The 26,312-nt window shown below is 47.6% G+C and overlaps 1 long non-coding RNA gene across 1 annotated transcript; it reads left to right on the top strand.

Annotated features, from left to right (window-relative positions):
- Positions 1 to 764: 764 nt before the first annotated feature.
- LOC140409603 (uncharacterized) lies at positions 765 to 19,033 on the top strand. The gene is made up of 3 exons (XR_011940422.1): positions 765 to 870; positions 3,111 to 3,174; positions 18,401 to 19,033. It is a non-coding gene; the product is annotated as an uncharacterized lncRNA (long non-coding RNA).
- Positions 19,034 to 26,312: the final 7,279 nt, after the last annotated feature.

The following is a 26,312-nucleotide window of genomic DNA, read 5'->3' as shown; positions in this document are numbered from 1 at the left end:
AGGAAACCGGAGCACCCGGAGGAAACCCATACAGACAGGAGGAGAACATGCAGACTCCGCACAGACAGTGACCCAAGCGGGAATCAAACCTCGGACCCTGTGTTAACCACTGTGAACAAATTTTTAAAAAGGAGGAAGAAGAAGAAGAACCGCAGGCTTCATCTGACAAGGAGGATGGGGATGATGGCCAATAGGACCAGGGCATGGGACCTGAGCAGACACAGGAGGCCGCACTATGTGTACGCCAGGGCTACCGCACACGGGACAACGTCATCAACTCCAGGTTTGCCGACTAGGGGGCTGTAAGTTGCAGCAAATTCATCAAAGGACCAAAATTAACTGGACATGTTGGAACAGGACATTCCATTTTAAGTGGACAGATTGCTGTACAAACCATGTCTGCAGGCAGACAACTGAATTAAGACAAACAGAGACCAGGGGCAGTTGAAATGCAAATCACTTGCGGCCCCGGCCTGAAAGACTCACAATACCTTAATGGGATAACAATTAAAGTTATCTCCAGCAACCATTGTCAAGAGACCAGCAGAACCCAGAGACATTGCAAGCTTTTTGTAAGGGCACTGATTAAAATCAAATTACATGAAAGCACCTTTTGATTGGGGAACTTGATCACATCCGTTCTGTCAACAATCAGAAAGGCTTCCTTTGTCCTGGAACTCATCTGTGGGAGGGTCAGTATTTGAACCATTCAGGGTTTTGCCCTTAAAATGTCAAGTCTGAGGAACTGTTGAAGAACTCTTGCAAAGAACTCTACTCTCTTGCCTGACACACACTTCGCCTTGCTGAAAACACACCACAAGAACCGGGGAAACAACAGCCGCAAGGACCGGCCACCTTGGAAGAAGATTGGTGAGTATATTCCTCCAGCTCACAGAAAACTCCCATTAGTACAGTTTGTTGAGGTTTGGAGTGGGTGAGTGAATGTATCTGTGTTTGCGTCGCTAAAGTAAATCTGTGTAAGCTGTAAGAATTTTCGATATGCTGTTTAGTCTCTTGTTTTACACATAGTAGTTCATAATCAGTGTTTGTGTGTGTGGGTTAATCTGAGTTGCAGAAGGCTTAATTTCTCTTCAATAAATCAATTATTTTTAAACTACCATTCTTGTGGTCTCACCTTCCTTTCACTGTCCACTCTGGTCAAGTCACAATAATTGCCAGGACATAATCCCGTAGTCAAGGACCGGAAAAGGGAATCTGAGCGCTTCGAACACGCTCACTCAAGAGAGGCTACTGGTCAGGATTAAACAGTGGTCCCTTTTTCTCTCTCTCTTGTGAAGTTGCACTAGTGGGGCACTTCCGGGTGACATTTCACCATCACAGGAGAGAGACTCACACAGGCGTAGGTGACAGTCAAGGTAACTGGCGTGGCAGAAGGACAACCTCACTGGTTAGGTATAAACAGTGAGACTTGCCCCCTCTCTCTTGCGAAGCTGTCCCAGTGCGAAACTTCCGGGTCATGGTTTTAACACCTGCAGGAGAGAGACACCCACAGTTGTCTGTGACACCCAATACCAGCCTGTTGTGGAGTCAAGGAAATCCTTTTTGTTACAGGGCCTGTCCATCGGCAGCTCAGTCACCCTGTCCCACTCCTCCATATTCCCTCATAGCCACTCACCTCTTCCCCTGACCCTCCTTTCTTTACTCCAGCCCCCTGCCCCCGCTCCCACTTCCAAAGGCTCTACCAGCATGACTGCAGGGTGTGGGCCATACGTTGGCAGTCTCAGCACATCTTAGAATCCATTTTAAAAATCCATAAATCCCTACATTATAGAAGGAGGCCATTCAATCCATCAATTCTGCACCGACCCTCTGAAAGAGCAACCTACCTAGGCCCATCCTCCCACCCTATCCCTATAACATCACCCAGTCTGCAAACCCCTGGACACTGAGAGGCAATATCTCATGGCCAATCCACCTAACCTGCACATCTTTGGACTGTGGGGGGAAGCCCACGCACATACGGGCAGAAAGTGCAAACTCGACACAGAGAGTCACCCAATGCTAGAATTCAACCCGAGTCCCGGGCGCTGTTAGGCAGCAGTGCTAACCACTGTGCCACCGAGCTACTCTTGGTACGGAGGATGATGATGACTCGCTGTGAGTAGAGCTCTGGTGCTCCTCATCGTTTGGCAAAGTCTGACACCTGCCAATTAAGGGGTAATTTAGCGTGGCCTGCACATCTTTAGGTTGTGGGGGTGAGACCCATGCAGACATGGGGAGAATGTGAAAACTCCACACGGACAATGACCCGAGACCTGGATCGATCCGAGGTCCTTGGCAACGTGAGGCAGCAGTGCTAACCACTGCGCCACTGCGCCACCTTGCAAATGTGTTTTACTTTGTCTATGTACATTTTTGTGCCCTGACCCTGAACTCTAATCTATGTGCTGCACCAGTTCAAACTTAATTGCTGTATAATTTCTTACATTTATGTGCTGTACCGCTCCTTCGACGTGTTTCCCCAGGCAGCGTATCAAACATGGAGGCGGCCTGCTGTGTTTCTCACCCTGTGACCTCAGGTGCTTTTGGTGTCGTTCTTGGGAGGGCCTGGACTTGGATGGGCCCGGCCAACATCTGGGTGTCACAGGTGACAAGGAGCCACCTGGTTCTGCCCGCTGCCCATCAGATGCACCAGTGTCAGGTGGGGAGGGGGTGGGAATTCAAAAGCTCCTGGGGTATTCCAGCACCTCCCCTGCAGGAGGCACTGGTGTGGGCCCCATCATTTCCACCTCCTTTGGGGTGCCCAATGGCCCCAGGGCTACTCCATGGGAAGGAAGTGAGCCCGGAGTGAGCTCCGGAGGCTCCAGTATCACCGGACACTGCCAGTCCTGGAGGCCCGCACTTGTTTCAACCAGGATCTTGGTCCCCTCCGTAATGCAGCACAAAATTTGGGACCTGTCCCTCAGAGCATGCTACATGTCCCTCTGTGACTGGTCAAGGTCAGCCTGTGCCCGGCCAATGTTCTCAACACCCTCAGCCATGATCCATGTGATTGGGCCAGGATCTGGAGCACCGCAGCAATATCCAGCATGAGTGAAATGCGCACCAGAAAGTATCTAAGTATCCTGTTTTAAAAACGTACCTTACAGGAGAAGCGGCCTTCAGTTTTTCAGAGGTAGCAGCGAGAGCAGTAACCAGGGGGCTGTCGGGATGGTAAGTTACCTTTTTAAAAACTTACCTTACAGGAGCGGTAAGAGGGAGGAGCTGAGTGAGAGCAGTCGAATTGCGCTCGGGGAAGGTGAGTGAACTGATATATTTGGGCAGCGGCTGAACCCGAGACACGACACGTGTCTCCCACCCACCCTCCTCCTCTCACCAAAAAAAAGGACTGTGGTGTGTTGATAAGATAAGGTTTTTCTATTTCTTTCATCGTGTGATTGGTGACAATTTTTCTTTTTTTCCTTTTCATTTATCTATTATTTGATATTATAGTTAGACTAAGTTAAGTTTAAGATTAAAAATGGCAGGAGATCTCAGGCCCGTGTTATGTTCCTCTTGCTCAATGTGGGAGCTGAGGGACGTGGCTGATGTCCCTGACTCCTTCACGTGCGGGAAGTGTGTCCAGCTGCAGCTCTTGTTAGACCGCATGACGGCTCTGGAGCTCACTTTGGAACATCCGCGATGCTGAGGAGGTCGTGGATGGCACGTTTAGCAAATTGGTCACACCGCAGGTTAGGATTGCTGAGGGAGAAAGGGAATGGTGACCAAAAGGCAGAGAAAAAGCAGGAAGGCAGTGCAGGTGTCCCCTGCGGTCATCTCCCTCCAAAACAGGTAAACCGTTTTGGATACTGTTGGGGGAGATGGCTCACCAGGGGAAGGCAGCAGTAGCCAGGTTCATGGCACCGTGGCTGGCTCTGCTGTACAGAAGGGCGGGAAAAAGAGTGGAAGGGCTATAGTCATAGGGGATTCAATTGTCAGGGGAGTAGATAGGCAGTTCTGTGGTCGAAAATCTTATCAACACCCGAATGGTATGTTGCCTCCCAGGTGCACGGGTCAGGGATGTCTCAGATAGGCTGCAGAACATTCTGAAGGGGGAGGGTGAACAGCCAGTTGTTGTGGTGCATATAGGCACCAATGATATAGGTATAAAACGGGATGAGGTCCTACAAGCAGAATTTAGGGAGTTTGGAACCAAGTTAAAAAGTCGGACCTCAGAGGTAGTAATCTCAGGATTGTTACCAGTGCCACGTGGTAGTCAGAGTAGAAATGAAAGAATAGGCAGGATGAATGCATGGCTTGAGAGATGCTGCAGGAGGGAGGGGTTCATATTTTTGGGACATTGAGACTGGTCCTGGGGGAGGTGGGACTCGTACAAATTGAACGATCTACACCTGGGCCGGACAATGTCCTTGGTGGTGATTTTGCTAACGCATTTGGGGAGGGTTTAAACTAATGTGGCAGGGGGATGGGAACCAAATGAGGAGGTTAGTGGACAGTAAGGAGGTAGTAACTAAAGCCTGTAAGGAACGAGATCATGAAGTCAGCGTGACTAAGGGGAAGAGTAGGCAGGGAGCAGATGATGAACGCAAAGGGACTGGTGGTCTGAGGTGCATTTGTTTTAATGCAAGAAGTGTAGTAGGTAAGGCAGATGAACTTAGAGTTTGGATTAGTCCCTGGTAGTATGATGTTATTGCTATTACTGAGACTTGGTTGAGGGAAGGGCATGATTGGCAAATAAATATCCCAGGATATCAATGCTTCAGGCAGGATAGAGAGGGAGGTAAAAGGGGTGGAGGAGTTGTATTACTGGTCAGAGAGGATATCACAGCTGTGCTGAAGGAGGGCACTATGGAGGACTCGAGCAGTGAGGCGATATGGGCAGAGCTCAGAAATAGGAAGGGTGCGGTAACAATGTTGGGGCTGTACTACAGACCTCCCAACAGCGAGCGTAAGATAGAGATACAAAAATGTAAACATATTATGAAAAGATGTAGGAGCAACAGGGTGGTGGTGATAGGAGATTTAAATTTTCCCAACATTGACTGGGATACACTTAGTGTTAGAGGTCTAGATGTAGCAGAATTTGTAAGGAGCATCCAGGAAGGTTTTCTAGAGCAGTATGTAAATAGTCCAACTCGGGAAGGGGCCATACTGGACCTGGTGTTGGGAAATGAGCCCGGCCAGGTGGTTGAAGTTTCAGTAGGAGATTACTTTGGGAATAGTGATTACAATTCCGTAAGTTTTAGAATACTCATGGACAAAGACAAGAGTGGTCCGAAAGGAAGAGTGCTAAATTGGGGGAAGGCCAACTATACCAAAATTCGGCAGGAGCTGGGGAATGTGGATTGGGAGCAGCTGTTTGAAGGTAAATCCACATTTGATATGTGGGAGGCTTTTAAAGCGAGGTTGATTAGAGTGCAGGACAGACATGTCCCTGTGAAAATGAGGGATAGAAATGGCAAGATATGGGAACCATGAATGACAGGTGAAATTGTGAGACTAGCTAAGAGGAAAAAGGAAGCATACATAAGGTCTAGATGACTGAAGACAGGCAAAGCTTTGGAAGAATATCGGGAATGTAGGACCAATCTGAAATGAGGAATCAAGAAGGCTAAAAGGGGTCATGAAATATCTTTAGCAAACAGGGTTAAGGAAAATCCCAAAGCCTTTTATTCATATATAAGGAGCAAGAGGGTAACTAGAGAAAGGGTTGGCCCACTCAAGGACAAAGGAGGAAAGTTATGCGTGGAGTCAGAGAAAATGGGTGAGATTCTTAACAAGTACTTTGCATCGGTATTCACCGAGGAGAGGGACATGACGGATGTTGAGGTTCGGGAGAGATGTTTGATTACTCTTGGACAAGTCGACAAGGAGGGAGGATGTGTTGGGTATTCTAAAAGGCATTAAGGTGGACAAGTCCCTAGGTCTGGATGGGATCTATCCCAGGCTACTGAGGGAAGTCAGAGAGGAAATAGCTGGGGCCTTAACAGATATCTTTGCAGCATCCTTGAACACGGGTGAGGTACCGGAGTATTGGAAAATTGCTAATGTTGGCCCCTTGTTTAAGAAGGGTAGCAGGGATAATCCAGGTAATTATAGACCGGTGAGCCGCACGTCAGTGGTAGGGAAGCTGTTGGGGAAGATACTGAGGGATAGGATCTATTCCCATTTGGAAGAAAATGGGCTTATCAGTGATAGGCGACATGGTTTTGTGCAGGGAAAGTCATGTTTTACTAACTTAATAGAATTCTTTGAGGAAGTGACAAAGTTGATTGATGAGGGAAGGTGTAGATGTCATATACATGGACTTCAGTAATGCGTTTGATAAGGTTCCCCATGGTAGGCTGATGGAGAAAGTGAAGTCTCATGGGGTCCAGGGTGCACTAGTTAGATGGATAAAGAACTGGGCTGGACAACAGGAGACAGAGAGTATAGTGGAAGGGAGTTTCTCAAAATGGAGAACTGTGACCAGTGGTGTTCCACAGGGATCTGTGCCTGGACCACTGTTTGTGATATACATAAATGATCTGGAGGAAGGTATAGGTGGGCTGATTAGCAAGTTTGCAGATGATTCTAATATTGGTGGAGTAGCAGATAGTGAAGGGGACTGTCAGAGAATACAGCAGAATATAGATAGATTGGAGAGTTGGGTGGAGAAATGGCAGATGGAGTTCAATCCGGGCAAATGCGAGGTGATGCATTTTGGAAGATCCAATTCAAGAGCGAACTATACGGTAAATGAAAAGCCCTGGGGAAAATTGATGCACAGAGAGATCTGGGTATTCAGGTCCATTGTACCCTGAAGGTGGCTGTGCAGGTCGATAGAGTGGTCAAGAAGGCATGCGGCATGCTTTCCTTCATCGGAAGGGGTATTGAGTACAAGAGTTGGCAGGTCATGTTACAGTTGTATAAGACTTTGGTTCGGCCACATATGGAATACTGCGTACAGTTCTGGTCGCCACATTACCAAAAGGATGTGGAAGCTTTGGAGAAGGTGCAGAGGAGGTTCACCAGGATGTTGCCTGGTATGGAGGGCACTAGCTATGAAGAGAGGTTGAGTAGATTAGGATTATTTTCATGAGAAAGTTGGAGGTTGAGGGGGGGACCTCATTGAGGTCTACAAAATCATGAGAGGTATAGACAGGGTGGATAGCAAGAAGCTTTTTCCCAGAGTGGGGGACTCAATTATTAGAGGTCACGAGTTCAAGGTGAGAGGGGAAAAGTTTCAGGGAGATATACGTGGAAAATTCTTTATGCAGAGGGTGGTGTGTGCGTGGAACACATTGCCAGCAAAGATTGTAGAGGCGGGCACGATAGCGTCATTTAAGATGTATCTCGACAGATACATGAATGGGCAGGGAGCAGAGGGATATAGATCCTTAGAAATAGGCGACAGTTTTAGATAGAGGATCTGGATCGACGCAGGCTTGGAGGGCCGAAGGGCCTGTTCCTGTGCTGTAATTTTTCTTTGTTCTTTGTTCTATCTCAGGAGTCTCTTCACTCATACACCAAGGTGATAGTATCTGGGTTGGTGGAGGGTGCAAGTGAATGCAGTGCCGAAAGGTCAGTGTCGTCCCCGGACTGGTCCTCCGGGGTGTGCTGGGGCTGTGGCTGGGAGCGAGGTGCAAGACAAAAGGCAAGGCACATGGTGAGATCTCAGGAAGGAATGGTGTGGGGGAGAGGGGCAACTCACTTGCTATAGGGACATCACTATGCATTAAGGCTCACTTGACCCATGCCCAACTCCACTTGGGAGGTAGCCCTCTCTCTCACTTCCCCGGCTAACTCCATCTCCCTTTGCTGATCGGCAGTCAGGGTCCATACGTCCGGCGGTGCCCCTCCGCTCTGCTCACATTCCCGGTAGTTATGCGTCACTTATCCTGGGGAACAGATAAAGGATTTTGAGACACTTGGATGCGAGTTACATGGGGGAGTCTGTAGCTGGTGGCCTGTGTGTGCAAGGCCAAAGAGGGCATTACAGGTGTTAGGGTTTGTTGCAGGGTGGGATGTAAGGGGGATGCTGGCAGATGTGTTTTGATTGGCCTCTAGGGGGTGGTGGGGGTGGATTATGAGGAGTGAGGGATGGGGCTGATGCCTGGGGCACAGAGGTGGTGACTCACCCTAGCTGACCTAAGGAGGTCAGTCATCTTTTTTGAGGCACTGTACACCCATGCACCTGGTGAGGTCCACAGTGCTCACCACCTCTGCCACCTCCACCTCGGTCCAGTTATGTCGGTGGGCGATAGCCTCCGGCCTACTTTGGGGAAGAGAGTGTTCCGCCTCACCACCACCGCATCCAGCATCCATTTGAGCTCTGCAACCGCAAACCTCGGGGCTGCTCTCCTTGGTGCCATCTTCTTGGCTGGTATGAGAGTGTGGGGCAGTGGAATGCTTATTAGCAGCTCCAGCTTGTCAAGCTCTCCAGTGACAATTCTGGCAGCAGCGAATCCGACTCCGGTGCTAATGAGAGTTGCACTAGTTTCACATTGGCAGAGCGTTGCCCCATTAGGATGTCCTGAATTGCTCTTGAACTGGTGCCCCCAACGGGAATGGGAAACTCCTGCAATTCAGTCCCGGTGTCCACACTCCCTCAAATGGAGAATTCTGCCCCATATCGTTGCATCATTAGTCTGTTAGTGACATTAAAATGCTATTTTACTAAAGACTTAAAAATGTCTGAAATGTCATTAGTGCTGCAAATTTCTTTGGGTTATTATTGAACTCAAAGGAATTTTTTAACGGATTGACTGTGTCTGGGAATAAAACTTTATTATACAGTACTCCCTATCTCACAGCTGATATTGTAATAAGTGTGCTTGCATGTGTGAGCAGATTTTTTGGGAATTTTATTTCTTCCCCGATCAGCTTAAAAGGTGTGATAAGCAATTACAATGGATTTCCGTTCCTGTTGATTCTCCAGTTTAATGACACTGATTTGGGCAGTGGGCGAGGATCCCACTGGAATGCCAGCAGGATCCTCATTAATAACGGCAAGTTGGGTTTCCAAGATGTACCATGGGGCCCGAATGGAATTTGAATTATCTCCTGAGTAATCGCACAGTGTCAGGTAAAACTGTTGGGAAACCAACAAGAGCATCGCATCTCTTACAATACTTACTAAGGATGTTCCTTTGAAGCACACAAAGAATGTCCAGGCAGGGGCAGCATGATGGTGCAGTGGTTAGCATTGCTGCCTCACGGCGCCGAGGTCCCAGGTTCGATCCCGGCTCTGGGTCACTGTCCGTATGGAGTTTGCACATTCTCCCCGTATTTGCGTGGGTTTCGTCCCCACAACACAAAAGATGTGCAGGGTAGGTGGATTGGTCACGCTACATTGCCCCTCAATTGGCAAAAATGAATTGGGTACTCTATATTTAAAATAAAGAAAGTCTAGGCCTCTCCTACCCTCGGTGTCATAATATACACCAGTATATCATGGTGCAGACACCCACACACACACACTGATGGACATGCAGTGGGACCAATCAGCATACACAACACCGCAGCCAATCACCAGTGAGAGCACACGCACTATAAAGACAGGTGACAGGAGAGTTCCCGCTCACTCTAGTAGCAGCCAGCTCAGAGCACAGAGGTCACAGCCTGCAACATAGACATTCACCATGTGCTGAGTGCATCACCTGGTTAGGACTAGGCAAGGGTCAACAGTTAAAGCTGGTATTGCATTTACCCACAGTTCAAGTATGTTAATATAGTTAAGCTTATAATAATATAGAGTTGCACCACTTCCAGTGCTGGTGACCTGTTTGTGATCCAGAACACCCAACACATCATGGTACAAGGTGTGGTTGCATGCTAGCACTTCTGAGACCCACCTGCAACTAATCAGCATTCCGGCATCCTGAAGTATGGAGAACATCAACCCGCCACCGCCGCTCCGCATCACCAGCATCTCAGCGTACAGTGACAACCAGCAATGATACCCAGGCAAGATGTTCAAGATTCGGGTTCCGCAACAGCTCCACTGCCACGGCGATCTCCGCGAAAACTGGCGGGCATTCCGGCAAAAGTTTGAAATCTTCCTGCTGGCAGCCAAACTAGAAGACCTGACCGATCCTGAAAAAACAGATCTTCTCCTCACCATCGCCGGTGCCAGAGCAGAAGAAATCTTAAAACAATTCAAGTTCTCCAAGGGGCAAAACAGGAGCGACTTCCAGGCAGTCCTGGACAAATTCGGCAAATATTGTGAAGAAAACACACTCCAACCAGCAAGGAAAGGAAAGAGAAGCGCCAGTACTCACCTTGAGGTCGAAATCCCGGAGCAGAGAACGATTTTGGTCGGCGGCTATCTTTCTAAAGGGAGTGCACTTGCGCAGTTGCGTGATGCCGCACATGCGCAATCACGAAAACGGCCATCAGTAAAGGAACCGCGATCTGTGCATGTGCAAACGCCTCCTACGTGCTACGTCATGCGTGTCATGATGTCAGTGGCCCCGGTCCACGCCCATTTAAAGGGGAAACGTCCCAAATCAAAGAACAATTTTTTTAAAGCTGTAAAACAACCTTCCTTCACCTGGAATGACAGCACAATGCCTCAACTTGAACCAGGAAATGAAATATACCTCCGAAGAACTCTGCAACAAGCAGTTACCTACCCCCAAACTGAGTCCGATTCCGACTTCCCGCAGACCAGTGACACCGAGGACCCGAGGGAGCCTTTTCGAGTCGCTGTTATAACACAGAACAGGCTGTCCCCGATTCAAAACCACCAGCCGCTGTCGGTGCACAGCATTGATCCAGACGACGAGTGGTGTGCCACCCTGACGGTCAACCGATCCCAGATATGATTCCGCCTGTACACTGGTGCTTCCGCTAATCTCCTAGCATGGTCAGCCTTTCAGACCCTTGGGGTTAAACCAACCATTCTTCTGTCGACCTGCCAACAAGTGGACTACAATGGCAACGTCATTCCTGCTACCGGTTCATGCCAACTCGAAGTGACGCACAACTCGCAAAAAGCTATCCTTCCCTTCAAGATCGTGGACTCCTCGAAGGACTCTCTGCCAGGCGCACAGGCATGCAAACTCCTAAATCCCATTCAACGAGTACACTCTCTCACTCCAGAGGACATGTCTGCCTTCCAGGATGCGGACTTCAGGACGCAACGCAATGCCATAATCGACCAGCACCGCAACATTTTCGAAGGCATGGGCACGCTTCCATACACTTACAAAATCCTGCTCAAATATGGTTCATGCAATTCGCAGAGTCCCAGCACCCCTCAAGGACCGCCTCAAGCAGCAGCTGCAGGACCTCCAGGACCAAGGAGTGCTCTCCTGAGTGACGGAACCAACCGGCTGGGTCAGTTCCATGGTGTGCGTAAAGAAGCCCTCCGGCGAGCTCCGGATCTGCATTGACCCAAAGGATCTGAATCGCAACACAATGAGGGAGCATTACCCTACCCCAAGCGCGAGGAGGTCACGTGCGAGATGGCTCGGGCCAACATCTTCACCAAACTTGACGCCTCAAAAGGATTCTGGAAAATTCAACTAGACAGGTCCAGCAGAAGGTCCGTTTGGCAGATACTGTTACAACAGGATGGCGTTTGGGATTATATCGGCATCAGAAGTATTCCATCGGATCATGGAGCAAATGATGGAGGGCATTGAGGGTGTGCGTGTCTATGTTGACGACATCATCATTTGGTCCACCACCCCGCAGGAGCATATCAGTCGCCTCCAGCGTGTTTTCAAACGAATATGGGACCAAGACCTTCGCCTCAACAGAGCCAAATGTTCCTTCGGCCAGACGGAACTCAAGTTCCTAGGGGACCACATCTCCCGGCTGGGTATGCGGCCGGATGCGGACAAGGTGGCAGCCATCACAGCCATGCAGAAGCCAGCAGATAAGAAGGCGATCCTCCGGTTTTTGGGCATGGTCAACTTCCTGGGGAAGTTCATCCCCAACCTCGCCTCTCATGCCACAGCTCTCCGGAACCTGGTCAGGAAGACGACAGACTTCCAATGGTTTCCCGCCCATGAGCGCAAATGGGAGGAGCTTAAGACCAAGCTTACCACGGCCCCGGTATTGGCATTTTTTGATCCCACGAAGGAAACAAAAATTTCAACGGATGCCAGCCAATCCGGCATTGGGGCGGTGCTCCTGCAACGCGATGAGGCCTCATCATGGACCCCCATTGCATATGCATCACGTGCCATGACCCCACGGAACAGCGCTACGCGCTGATCAAGAAGGAGTGGTTGGGCCTGTTGACTGGAGTCGACAAATTTCATGATTACGTGTACGGCCTCCTCCAATTCACTGTCGAGACCGACCATCGCCCGCTGGTCAATATTATATAAAAAGTCCTAAATGATATGACCCCTCGCCTCCAGCGCATTCTGCTTAAACTCCGGCGGTACGATTTCCAGCTCCTATACACCCCGGGCAAGGACCTGATCATAGCTGACGCTCTGTCCAGGGCAGTCAACACCCCATGTGACCCAGAGGGGTTCGTCTGCCAGGTTGACGCCCATGTGGCCTTCACGGCCTCCAATCTACCTGCCAAGGATGAACGCCTTATCCACATTCGCCGCGAGACTGCGGCTGACCCCCTACTACAGCGTGTCATGCGCCACATGACGGACGGGTGGCTCAAGGGCCAATGCCCGCAGTTCTACAATATCAGAGACGATCTGTCATAATGTTGGTAGCCGGTTTTCTCCTGTTCTGCATTAACCCTTACAGTCCAAAACACCGTGGCCGGGATTCTCCTCTTGCCAACGCTTAATCGCAAAATGCGATTGAGTGGAGAATAGATTCCGACGCCAAAATCATGGTAAGCGCCAGTTTGACGCCAAATCGGGATGCCCCGGCACCCCAAAAATGACGTAAATGCGGCGCTCGTCACGCGGGGTGCAAGTACAGTAGGCATATCATTAGCGGGTCTGACACCGTGGGCGCGATTCCCCGAAATGGAGACAGAGTGTTTGCGCCGTCATGAACGCCATCGCGTTTCACGATGGCGCGAAACGGACGCAGGCACTACCGATTCTGTCCCACACATTCGTGCTGGCGATTCTGGCCAGCACGGCGCTGGAGCGGTTCACGCCGTTCCCGGCGCCAATTGGGCGCCGCGCCAACCCGCGCATGCGCAATTGGGCCGCCCCAACCCACAAATGTGCGGGGGACTTCCTCAGCGGCCAGCCCCGACGCAACATGGCGGGGTTCAGGAGCCGGCCGCGCAATAAAATAGGCGACTGGATATAGCACTTGGGGAGAATGGGATCAAAGGCTATGGGGAGAAAGCAGGATTAATCTATTGAGTTGGATGATCAGCCATGATCATGATGAATGGCGGAGCAGGCTCGAAGGGCCAAAAGGCCTCCACCTGCTCCTATCTTCTATGTATCTATGTAAAACTTACCCCACTTGAGACTCAACATTTGTGGGGCTCAACTGAAGTTAAAAAAGTGTTTGTAGAGGCAAAATCAAGTTTTACCTGTATGCCTTAAAAATATTGGTGTAATGTTTTGGAGAGAGCTTTGAGCAAAAAAAATGTACGTCTAGTTTCTTCTTTTCATTTGCTGAGCATGTTTTTCTGTTAGGGGATTTTGACGCTTGTCAAATAGTTGGTTCACTCATGCACACGGCAGATAGGGAAATTCGCAGGATTGAAGGTAAATGTGCAGAAGTAAGATTATTGATAGCCATTATGCACAGTTAAAGAGAGAAAGACGCTGGAGATAAAATCACGCTGTGCAATTTCAGCCGATGGCCACTTAACACATTCGCCTGAAATCCCTTTATATGTGATTTTAATGGAGGTGTTAGCCTTTTAAAAATAAACAGGTTAATGCCTCCATTAAAATTGTGCAAGAAGGAATTTCATGCGAACACTGATATTCCCTTGCTTGATTTCATCCCCATTGTGTTTAAGAGGAAATACTTGGGCCTCATCGTGGACTGACACCAGTGCAACTCGGTGAAATCTTCCACCAAACAATTGTCAGTACTGCTGGAATATAAAGTATTTACATAGCTCATTATGTCTCATAAATAATGCATTTCAAAACCTCCACCATTCTCTCTGGAGAATTTTTGTGGTAAATGGATGCGCTGCAGCCTCAGGTGAGACTACATGCCGTTTAACAGGAAATAGAAGATGACACTTCTGAGGAAGATTAGTATTAAGGCCATCCACATGGAAACATTGAATTATGATACCTGTGCTGCTCTCTCACGCAAGAGGTTCTTCATCATTTTGGAGGTCGTATAATTCAGTATTTTGAGGTGGCAACTATGTCTTTCTGTTTCCTGCTAAATAAACTGTAGTAGTAGCAGTGTGTGACAGAGTTTTAAAATACAGTTTCAATGAGCCATATACTTGGCAAGTACACCACATTTCAAGGGACTCCTTCCATCCCACACATGCACTCTCTCCACCCTGATGCCTCTTTAAATGCCAAAGCTGCAGCAAAGTTTCTGTTCTAATTTTATACATTCAGGTTAAAATAAAGATCCAGGTCTTCTGATGGCAACAGCGGTAAATGCATTGTCGAGACAGGATGCCCGTTGTGCATCAGAACTCAGGAGAAGTCCTGACCTTCGCATTTGCCACTGCATTTACCCAGAGTTTTAAACTCCAGAAGACAGTGTTACATTGCCCAGGCGCATCTGTGAATGTCTTGGTCTTAACACCCTGGGCGTACCCAGAAATGTACCCCTGGATTCTCGCACTGTTTATGACAAGCACGGGACCTGGGTTGAGAGAGATTAACAGTGGGAGCTTTATAGAGAAGGGCAAAACATTTTTTTTCAATGAAACATGGATAATTAGCACCCACGCTGCAAACCACCCCACCATCCACCAACCCCAATGGGCACTGCCATTGACCGGAAGATCAGGACCGTCGAGAATTTGTGACTCTAATGAATGTAAAAAACCCTCTATTGGTCAATGCTCTCGGCAGAATTAATATCATGAAGTGAGTGTAAAAAAAAAGTGGGATCCAATAAATCGGACAGCAAAAAGTCCCCCCAAAAAAGTCTGACAAAATTTGGCGGTTTTTATTTGAATTGTTTGGACAGAAATGTTACAGTGCAGACACTATAACCTTTCAGCCCATCGTGTCTGCATCAGCTCTTCAAATGTGCATCATGTCTTAGTGCCATTCTCTAGCCTTTTTACTGAACCCTTGCACATCTAGGTAATCATCCAATGCCCTCTTGAAAGCCTTGATTGAATTTGCCTTTACCACACTTCCAGGCAACGCATTCCAGACCTGAACCAGTTATTGTTCTGTTTCTCACATCACATTTGCTGCTTTTGCAAGTCACTCTAAATCTGTATCCTCTCATTTTTGATCCATTTACAAGCAGGAAACAGTTTCTCCCTTTCTACTCTGACCACTTCACCTTGAAAAATGAAATGAAATGAAATGAAAATCGCTTATTCAAATGAAGTTACTGTGAAAAGCCCCTAGTCGCCACATTCCGGCGCCTGTTCGGGGAGGCTGTTACAGGAATTGAACCGTGCTGCTGGCCTGCCTTGGTCTGCTTTCAAAGCTAGCGATTTAGCCCTGTGCTAAACAGCCTCTTGAACCTTCTTCTCTCTGAGGAGAAAATAGAGTCACAGTCATAGAATCATTGAGGTCTACAGCACCGAAAAGGCTCTTCAGCCTATTTCTTCTGTGCCAGTCAAAAACAACTAATTCTAATTCAATTTTCTAGCTCTTTCCAGCTTTGTGTGCCTTGGTATCACAAGTGCACACTTAAATACTACCAGCACCATCACATCTCTCCTACAATGTGGGTTCCAGAACAGCACACAATACTCTAGCTGTGGTTTAACCAACATTTTATACAGTTCCAGCATAACCTCCCAGCTCTTAAACTCTATGCCTTAACTAATAAAGGCAAGTATACCATCTGCCTTCTTCACCATATTATCCATTTGTCCTGCTACCTTAAGGAATTGGTGTACATGCACATCAAGGTCCCTCTGATCCTTGGTGCTTCGCAGGGCCCTGCTATTCATCATCACTTATCCGAATGGAATTCCATTTGCCATTGATCAGCCCAACTTCTCCAATCCATCCTCATAACTGAAGCTTTTCATTTCTGGAACCATTCTTGTAGACCTTTTCTGCACTCTTTCTAATGTATTCACATCCTTTACACAGTGTGGAGCTCAAAACTGTTCACAATACTCCAGCTGAGATCCTGTATAAATTCAGTATAACCTCTTTGCTCTTGTACTCTATGCCACTATCAACTGCTCTCTCCACCTGTCCTGCTACCTCCAATGATTTACACACATAGACACCTAGGTCCCGCTGCTCCTGCACCCCCTTAAAAATTGGTCTCCTAATTTCATATTGTTTGTCCATGTTCTTCCTACCAGAATGAATCACCTCACACTTCTCCACATTGAACTTCATCTGCCACCTGCCTGCTCACTCCGCAAACTTGGCTATGTTCTTTTGAAGTTCTGTACTCCTCACAGTTTACAATGCTTCCAAGTTTCTGTAATCTACAAATTTTGAAACTGTCCCCTGCACACCAAGGTCTAGGTCAGGTTTGTCCAAAATCTGGCCTGTTCGCCAGATGCAGCCAGCACAGCCCCTCAATGCAGCCCCTGGCACCAATTTTCAAAGTCCCAGTCAAAGAGTTGAGTTTCAATGGAAGATTCTTCATGAAGCTGCTCCTCCAATCACAGGCTATTTCTCCACTGTTTTGCCTTTGAAAGGCAGACTAGTCAGCCTATTTGCTGCAAATGAGGACGAGAAACAGTCTCCGATTGGAAGAGCAATGAACACCAGCATTGGTGAGTATGCTGAGGACTGCCGGGTGAAGGGAAGCAAAGCAACAGTGGGGCTGGAGTTGGGAAGCCAGTTGCACCAAGCTCAGAGGCCAGTGAGGGTGATTTTGAGTCAGATCCAGAGAGGGTGAGGTCGAGCAAAGCTCAGGGTGGGGACGTTGAGTCAACCTCTGGGAGCGCGAGGTTGAGTTCAGCCTGGGGAGGGGGAGGTCGATTGTGGACCAGGGAAGACAAAGGTGAGTGGAGCCCGTGAAGGGTGAGGCCGAGTCAGGCCTGTGGAGGGCGAGGTACGTCCAGCCTGAGTGAAGTCCGGGTAGGGCAATGTGGAGTCATGCCCTTGAAGGGTCAGGTCGAGTCGACCCATGGGAGTACGGGATTGAGTCAGGCCTAGGGAGGGCAAGGTTAGGTCAGTTCCTGGAGCAATGAGGTTTTGTCGTATCTGGGAAAGATATGCTGACTTGATGAATATGTGGGAGTGAAAGGCTGTGTGTGTGTTTGTATGTGTATGTGTGGGTGGGACTGAGAGACCCTGGGCTGGATTCTCCGATCCTGCGGCTATATCCGCAAGATCCACCTGGTCTTACGACCAGAAAGTCGGTGCCATTCCCACACCGATTCTCCGTCCGGTGGGGGGCTAGCAGCTGCGCAGTGTAAAGTCCCCATGGTTACCTACGCATACAGCTGGAAAATGGCTGGGTATGTGGCCGCGCAGGCGTACTTGGCAGCCGCGCCATGCAACATGGCACCAGCCACACGCGGACCCGGCCTGCCTAAAACTGACCCCCTGTAACCAGCCTCGCCACCCCCAGACCACCCCACACCAGTCTCCCCAACCCCTGCAGAAGTCCCCCCTGCCAGCGGAACAGCTCCTCCCCGACTGTGGCTGCAGCCGCCACGCGAGGACCCCATGAGCACATGTGTACCATGCTATCGGGGACTCGGCCCAATGTGTGAAAGTCTGTGTGCATGTGCCTAATGGCTCACTTAAATATGTTAATCTAGACCAGATTTCATTAAACCTCATGAGGTGTTTCGAGCATCCCGAATTGTGCGAGAGCTTCGCGCAAGATTCAACAACCTCGCCGCCTCACAAGTCAGGCAGGACGAGGCCATTAAATCAGGCCCTCTTTTCTTGTTTTGTTTCCCACAGTGTATTCTTGTGTAAACAATTATTATTCTCTTTCATCAATTATGTGGGCAGCACGGTAGCACAGTGGTTAGCACTATGGCTCCAGGGTCCCAAGTTCGATTCCCGGCTCGGGTTACTGTTGGCAAGGTGTCTGCACATTCTTCCCGTGTCTGCGTGGGTTTCCTCCGGCGCACCAGTTTCCTCCCACAAGTCCCGAAAGATGTGCTATTAGGTAACTTGGACATTCTGAATTCTCCCTCTGTGTACCCGAACAGGTGCCAGAATGTGGCGACTAGAGGCTTTTCACAGTAACTTCATTGCAGTGTTATTGTAAGTCTACTTGTGATGATAAAGATTATAATAAAGATTGTATTTTACCTTGTGTGTCTCCACTGCAAATTATATTGGTCACTTGGTCCCTGCATTTGTTACCAATGAAATAAATGAAGGAAATGAAACAAAGTAGGTTGACAATTCAAGCCAGAGATCTTGAGACAAGTCTTGTGATCAAATTGTCTTCATCTCAGATCTCACCTTCAGATCAACTGGGCAAATGGTCTGCGCATTCTTGGGCTGGAAAGGCGGAGGTGGGAAGTCAACCAAGGATTTTGTCTGAGCTGAATGATTCTGGACAATAAAGTGTCCATGTCTGAATGTTGGATGTAGACTTGATACGATTTGACTGCAAGGTCTTCACAGTCAAACAGCCAGCAATCAAGTTCCCACATTAATAAATACACTTTGATGGCCTGTGCAGTTTTTTTTGAATCTACTGCTATCTTACATTTATTTTAAGGCTTGTGAAATATTGTTAAAAAATTTGGAATTTTCAATTTGTTAAACAACATAAAACACCATCAGAGACTTCTTAAAATGTAATAGAGGATGGAATATTTCATTAAGATTTTTGTTACAGGGTTAAAAAATGCAACCTCTATCAAGGTGCATGCAGTTGTGTAATAAAATAAGATTAGGAAACAAAAATGGTTTAATTGTGATACATAGCATATAAGCATTTTATAAACCAAAAATGTTTTTTAAATCTTTACAAAGGTCTTCCATTTCACAAAGAAATAAGCCCTCTCAAATAATGAAATATACACTGTGTCAGTTTGGTTATGGGTGGCCATCAGTTTTCCAATAAAATATTTAATTGTGAACTTTTGTTTCGAGTTAATTCGCAATATAAAGAGAACTCATTAAAAGAACAATGTTTCCTGCCAATTGTAAAACGGAAAAACCATATAAACCCATCGTACTGTGAGAAAATGCTTGTCAAAATCAACTCTAAATGGATCTTACACTTGTAAAAATGCATATACGGCGCACTTGTTGACCACAATCTTCTGCAATCAACACACTCATTTTTGCTACATTGGTTTCCCAAAAGCATTTTATTTTTATGGATGAATACTCTGAGAATTTTAATTGTGTTTATTTTCTATCGTCTTAAACATTTTACAGCAGAAGTTTCTTTCCACCACCGGACAAAGATTTTTTTCTTCAATGGCTTTAATCCTGAAGATATAAACTTGTGTTGTGATAGAGTTCTATCAATATTAATACCTGCTCATATTTCAGTGAGTTGCATTCCTGGCACATTCCAACTCCCCTACTTCCCAGACTTCAGGCACAAAAAGGCTGCCGGCCCAAAAGAGAAAGGGTCAAATTGAAATGGCAAAGTTACATCCCAGTGTTCTCTCGGAGACGTGCATACCATTTCAAGCTGAGGCCTGTTTACACTCTGCATGGTTTCCAGCTCACCAAAAAAAGCTAGTTCCTGGAAAGATTCAGGGCCAGATAAGTATTGTTTTTCTTTTTCAAGGGTTCCTTCTATGGTGGCAATAGCAGGAATTCTCCTTTTTGTTGTAAAATGCATTTAAGGGATAGCAGCATTCCATCACTGGAAGGGAAGTGTGTCATGTGATCCAGTCTCCGTTTTTCTTTGGCCTGTGAATAAAACACAGTGCACACAGCTCTGCCGCTAATGTCTTTAAGCTTTCTATCCATGTATGTCTGTCCTTATGAGCCTTGGTCGGCACGGTAGCACAGTGGTTAGGAGGCGGTCTATTGGCTGGGCATCAGCCAGGACATTGTCGACACAGTCCTCAACTGCCCTGCCTGTCAGAAGTTTCAACCAGCTCAACCTAAGGAAACGGTGCAACAGCACGAAATCGTGACCTCTCCGTGGTCCAAATTAGGTGTAGACCTTTTCCACGCCAAGAGGCGTGACTATGTACTCCTGGTCGACTACTCCTCCAGTTACCCAGAAGTGGTGAAACTGTCCGACCTCACGTCGAAGGCGGTAATCAAAGCCTGCAAAGAAACGTTCGCTAAGCATGGGATTCCGCTCACGGTAATGAGCGACAATGGTCCTTGCTTTTACAGCCAGGAATGGTCTGATTTTGCACAGTCCTACAACTTCCGTTACGTAACCTCCAGTCCCCACTACCCGCAGTCAAGAGGGAAGGCCGAGAAAGGGGTCCATATTGTAAAGCGGTTGCTGTGCAAAGCTGCAGACTCAGGCTCCGACTTCAACCTGGCGATGCTGGTATACAGGGCAACCCCACTGTCCAGTGGGTTGTCTCCAGCGCAGATGCTCATGAATCGCACTCTGAGGCCACAGTTCCAGCCATCCATGTTCCAGACCTTAACCACCTCACGGTCTTACAGAAAATGCAGCAGTCACGGGCCCAACAGAAGGCCACATATGATGCTCATGCCACGGATCTACCCGAGCTGGCTCCAACTGATCATGTTCATGTTCAGTTGCCTGAGGGCGGCTGGTCAGCCACAGCTGTTGTGACCAAGCAAGTGGCCCCAAGATCATTCCTTGTCTGCATGGCTGATGGCTCCCTGCTACGGTGCAACAGACGGGCACTGCAAAGAGTTCCACGCCCGCTACCTGACCACAGTGCTCCTCCGCCTACGATGCTTCCTCCGGACGTACCCTGCCACGAGGCCACCGATCTACCAGCAATCCTGCCGGCCCATGTGACCACCGCGATTCACATCGAACCTACCTGTCTAACACATCACTCACCCCATTGCCCCGACACCCAATCACTGGTATCAATCTTGGTCATATAAAATTCATCTTGTTCTCCACACAGCTCATACCTATGACTCATTTCATCCTATATGCTGCCTCTGGCTGTGTAATTCATCTCATGCCAGACACACCTTATAACTGCAATTCATCTCATGCCATGCAAACCTTATAGCTGTGCGATTCACCTCATTTTACACACGGCCTATATCAGTGCGACTCTCACCACTCAACACATTGACTACAGGGAAAGCAACCCCAGGGATTCATAAATAATTCTGTCCTGTGGTACTAGCCACAAAAACACAGCACACCAGAGGGCACAAATTGATCACAGGAATCTGGCCACCTCAGTTCCTGAGGTAATTGATTAAAAAAAGGGGGGAGATCAATAAGAACATGAGCCAGTATCTGGTGGGAAGGAAAAGAGAAAAGGGAATCGGGTATTATTGAATAATAACAGATGCTACCTTGATCTCTTTCATAGAATGAACTGCATACTACTCATATGCTATGTGGGCATCCTCGCCCAGAAATGGTCATAGGAGCCCCAAGCTTCAGAGGGATTATCAATGGAAGACTAAAGGATTTGCCTCCTGTACTCCGAATACATGTTGTTTACCCCACCAGATACGGGCGAGTGTGAGGGTGATATACTATGCATATATTCCAATAAAAGTGTGACAAATGGGTGGTGTGCAGGAAGGATAATGGGAGTTCCGACTACTGCTCCCTAAGGATGACCCTCACTCGGGAGTGGTTGGGCGCACTAACCATGGGTGCATGGAGCTAGGATGTCTAGCCCATGAACCTGAGAAATGGCTAGAATTAGGACAGAGGTGACCGGTAAGGTTATACAACATGAATACTGTATTGCAATCTCGCTATGAAAATACCAGTATGGAGAATCGACATGCAACATCAACAACACCACTTTTTGCATCAGGCCACACATCCCCACTAGGATAGGTTTAATTGAAATGATAGAGATACACAGGAGAGAGAAAGTCGTGGTGAACACTATCGAGGAACTCAGGCAGACTCTGGTGGAGTATTTTGGAAAATTTGACACTGGGATAACACTTCTGCCTGAAAAACTGCAACAAATGTGGACACGATTGGCCACAGCACACGAGACCTTCATCAAAGTGGTGCAAAAAATGGGGGAAATCAAAAGAAACATTATAGTGACTGCCTGGTGGGAGGACCTCTGGGATTGGGGCTCCAACATCCAAATTCACCCATGGGTCCGCCTCCTGTCACAGCTGACCATAAGAGGCACCCTGCTCATGGCTTTCTACCTAACCATCCTCACATTGAAACTCGTCCGCTGGAAGAAAGAACTGATTCAGCACCTGGATGCAAAAACTGCGATCCGATGCCGCAAAACAATGTCTTAAGGACACTGATGAATTGATTTTGGATCTATTTGGTGTATTGATTTTGATTTTGTTTGTATTTATTTTGGTTCTCTGAAATTTGTATATCACTTTGTGAAATGTATGTGTGTTGGGTTAGGGGGTAGAATCGTTGGACCAAGATTCTGATACTTGTCCGTCTGGTGGCTCAGTTAGGGTTGTGTAATCCAGTTCACTGAGGCTCACTGGATCACGAGGAAGGACGGTGGTAATCTGGCATGGTCTGGATTTTAGGCCCAATAAATTTGGACCTTATAAATTAGGAATTGGGCACTTTAAATCAAACTAAAGTCAACCCCAGGCAGGCTGATGGGAATTCGAACTTGGCCAAGTTTTAATACATTGAAACGCAGACAAACTGCTGGAAATGTCTGGACCTGTGCTATTAATCACCCATCAAGAGACAATTGGTTCTCTTCATGAATCAATTGCCTTGAGTAGACAAGGTTACATATAAACAATGCACCAGGAAATGGACCCCAATGTCCTGCTGAGTAGCCATTAATAATTCCATTGGATGGTGACACTCCCACCCTGTGACCTCATTGGCAGGGGGAAGGGAAGGGGGAAGGGGGATCCTCCGTCCTTGCTAGCAGCGGTAGCGGGGGAGACTCACAATGGATAATCTTGGCCTTGGTTTCAGAGCGAGATGTGTCTGACCACAATTGGTCTGTTGGTTAACAGGGACTGTGCACTCACTGAGAAATATAGTATCAGATATGTTCTGTATGTTATCCTTAAAAATCAATTGGTATTCCTGTGACTCTGTTTATCCACATCTCTAAAAAAATTCAAGGTATGGCCTACTGAGCTAGGGTTCCATTCTAGGACCTTACTGTCCAGTCGTAAAATCAGCTGCGATTGTAACATTTTCAATATGCCTTTAAGGGATAGAAACATGTCAACACTGGAAAGGAAGTGTGACCTGCAACTTCGACTTGTGAACAGAACACAGTGTACACAGCTATGCTGCTGTCTCTTCAAGTTTTCTATCCATGTATATCTCTTCTCATGTGCCTAGTTTAAAAAGTGAACACACAGCATGCTTACCTATTCCGTCATGAGGAATAGATGCTTTTTCTCTCATTATAAAAAACACAATACTCCTGACCCCACAAGCGGAATTTGGGAACGTATTCCCTCTCGTTGACTCCCTTCACACCTCCTGACCATCCTCCCAATCCTTTTTCATCTTGTCGGGTATTGTTTGTGGAGATTCCTGGCAGCAGCCAGATCCCTCCCCAGTTTTAGATTCCACATTTTTTCCATTGTCCTTGGGAGTGAGAAAGAGGTGCTTCATGCAAATTGTGCATCGTGTGCTGGAGAGTTTAACTTTCTTACTTCAGGTCACACACTCCTGGTTCTGTTCTTTTGAATTGATAGGAATAAGGAGGACTTTATTTTTATTGGAGACTGCACAGCCTACTCATGTAAGGCTTTTAAAACGTGACCACTCACAAATGCACAGGTATTTTGCTGGAAAGGTTATTCACCTCAAACTCAGAGACAGCAGTTGATTATTCCAAATGATTTCCCACTTTGAGAGCCACAGCAGATGTGTTCAATATTCTGTGGGATTTAAATTGCACTGCACAAGATTAGAAATAGTCATGTTAAAACACTCATATGAGGTTCTTTAGGGAACAAAGCTTTTCTTTTCAACGAGCTTCATTAACATGCAATAACAGGAGGAGTCAGTGGTGTTGTCAGTGGAATAGTAATCCAGAGACCATGGTGGCTATGAATCCCACCATGGCAGACAGAAATTGGAATCAAATTTGGAATTAAATATTAATAATGACCATGATTTATAAATGAATAAAGGTAACTACAAAGACTTGAGGGAGGAGCTGGCCAGAGTTGCTTGGACAGTGAGCCTAGCAGTGAAAACAGTTGACCAGCAATGACAGGGGACGGGATTCTCTGTTCCCTGACGCCGATTTCATAACTGGCGATCGGGCAGAAAATCCCTTTTGACGCCAAAATCGGGCTTGGGGTGCCTGTTTGACGCAGGTTTCGTATGCACCAGCATCTCCGAAGCGGTGTCATCGTGCCACGCGCCGTTGGGACAGCCTCATCGTATCACCTGAAGGCCCTGCCCCGATGCTCCATCTCCGATGGGCCGAGTTCACGATGGCCCGGTTCACTCATGGTCTCAGCCGTGCGGGAACCCGGCGTGGCGGCTGCGGACTGTGTCAGGCGCTGCCATAGTCTGGCGGGAGCTGTGCTTCTGGCTTGGAGGGGGGGGGGGCGCTCCACGAGGGCTAGAGGAACTGGTGGGGAGTAGCCAGGGGGATACTATCTGGCAGGTCGGGTCCGCGCACAGCCGGCGCCATGTTTTACGGTGCGACCTCTGCTGTTTGTCTCCATGCGCATGCGCGGCCATGGACCCAGTAAAACCCCCGGCCATTTATTTCATGGAGACTGGGAGTTTTACATGGCGCAGTTGCTAGCCCCTCACCGGTCGCAGGATCAGTAAGGGGGTGGCGCCAATTATTTCCATTTAAAATGTCACAGATCCTCCGCACTTAAGTTTCAGAAACGGAGAATCTGGCCCCGGGTTTTTGAGGGGTTACTCGGGAGGCACAACAAAAATTCATCCCAAGGAGGAGGAAACAAGCTATGGGGAAGACAAGGCCACCATGGCTGACAAGGGAAGTCAAGGACAGCTTAAAAGCAAAGGAAAAATCATATAATGTGGTGAGGATTAGTAGGAAGCCAGAGGATTGGGAAGCATTTAAAAGCAAGCAGAGAATAACTAAAAATCAATAAGGGGGAAAAGATGAAATATGAGTGTAAATTAGCTAGTAATATGAAAAAAGATTGAAAGAGTTTTTGTTCGATATATAAAACATAAGAGAGGCAACAATAGACATTGGTCCACTGGAAAATGAGGCTCGAGAAGCAGTAATGGGGATCAAAGAAATAGCAGAGGAACTGAATAGGTACTTTGCATCTGTCTTCACAGTGGAAGACACCAGTAACATACCAGAACTTCAAGAGAGTCGGAGGGCTGAGGTGAGTGTAGTGGCCATCACTAAGGAGAAGGTGCTGAGCAAACTGAAAGTTCTGAAGGTGGATAAATCACCCGAACTGGATGAACTATACCCCAAGGTTCTGAAGGAGATAGCTCAGGAAATTGGGGAGGCATTGGTGGTGATCTTTCAGGAATCACTGGAGGCAGGGAGATTCCCAGGGGATTGGAAAATGGCTAATGTAACATCTCTGTTTAAGAAGGGAGGGAGGCAAAAGACAGGAAATTATAGGCCGGTAAGCCTGACTTTGGTTGTTGGTAAGATTTGAGAGTCTACTATTAAGGATGAGATTGCAGCGTGCTTGGAAGTGCATTGTAAAATAGGAATAAGTGAGCACGGATTCGTCAAGGGGAGGTCATGCCTGACAAATCTGTTCAAATTCTTTGAGGAGGTAACAAGGAAGTTAGACAAAGTAAAACCAGTGGATGTGATCTATTTGGATTTTCAGAAGGGCTTTGACAAGGTGCTGTACAGGAGGCTGTTGAATAAGATAAGAGCCCATGGTGTTAGGGGCAAGGTACTGGCCTGGATAGAGGATTGGCTGACTGACAGAAGGCAGAGAGTGGGGATAAAGGGGTATTTTTCAGGATGGCAGCCAGTGACTAGTGGTGTTCTGCAGGGGTCAATGTTGGGACCACAGCTATTCATATTATACATTAATGATCTGGACGAAGGTAACTGAACTGAGGTGAACTGAGGATATAGTTGCGAAGTTTGCAGATGATACAAAGATATGAAGAGGAACAGGTAGTATTGAGGAAGCAGGGAAACAGCAGAAGGACCTGAACAGGCTGGGAGAGTGGGCAAAGAAGTGGCAGATGCAATAAAATGTGGCAAAGTGTGAGGTAACGCACTTCGGTCGGAAGAATAGAGGCAAAGTCTAAAAAGGTGAATCACACAGGATCAGAGGTGACTTGGTAAGATGGATACAGAACTG

Source organism: Scyliorhinus torazame, chromosome 3, assembly GCF_047496885.1.
Source record: "Scyliorhinus torazame isolate Kashiwa2021f chromosome 3, sScyTor2.1, whole genome shotgun sequence".
In the NCBI taxonomy this organism is placed as follows: domain Eukaryota; kingdom Metazoa; phylum Chordata; class Chondrichthyes; order Carcharhiniformes; family Scyliorhinidae; genus Scyliorhinus; species Scyliorhinus torazame.
The sequence above is the reverse complement of the archived record's forward strand: the minus strand, read 5'-3'. Positions and strand labels throughout refer to the sequence as shown.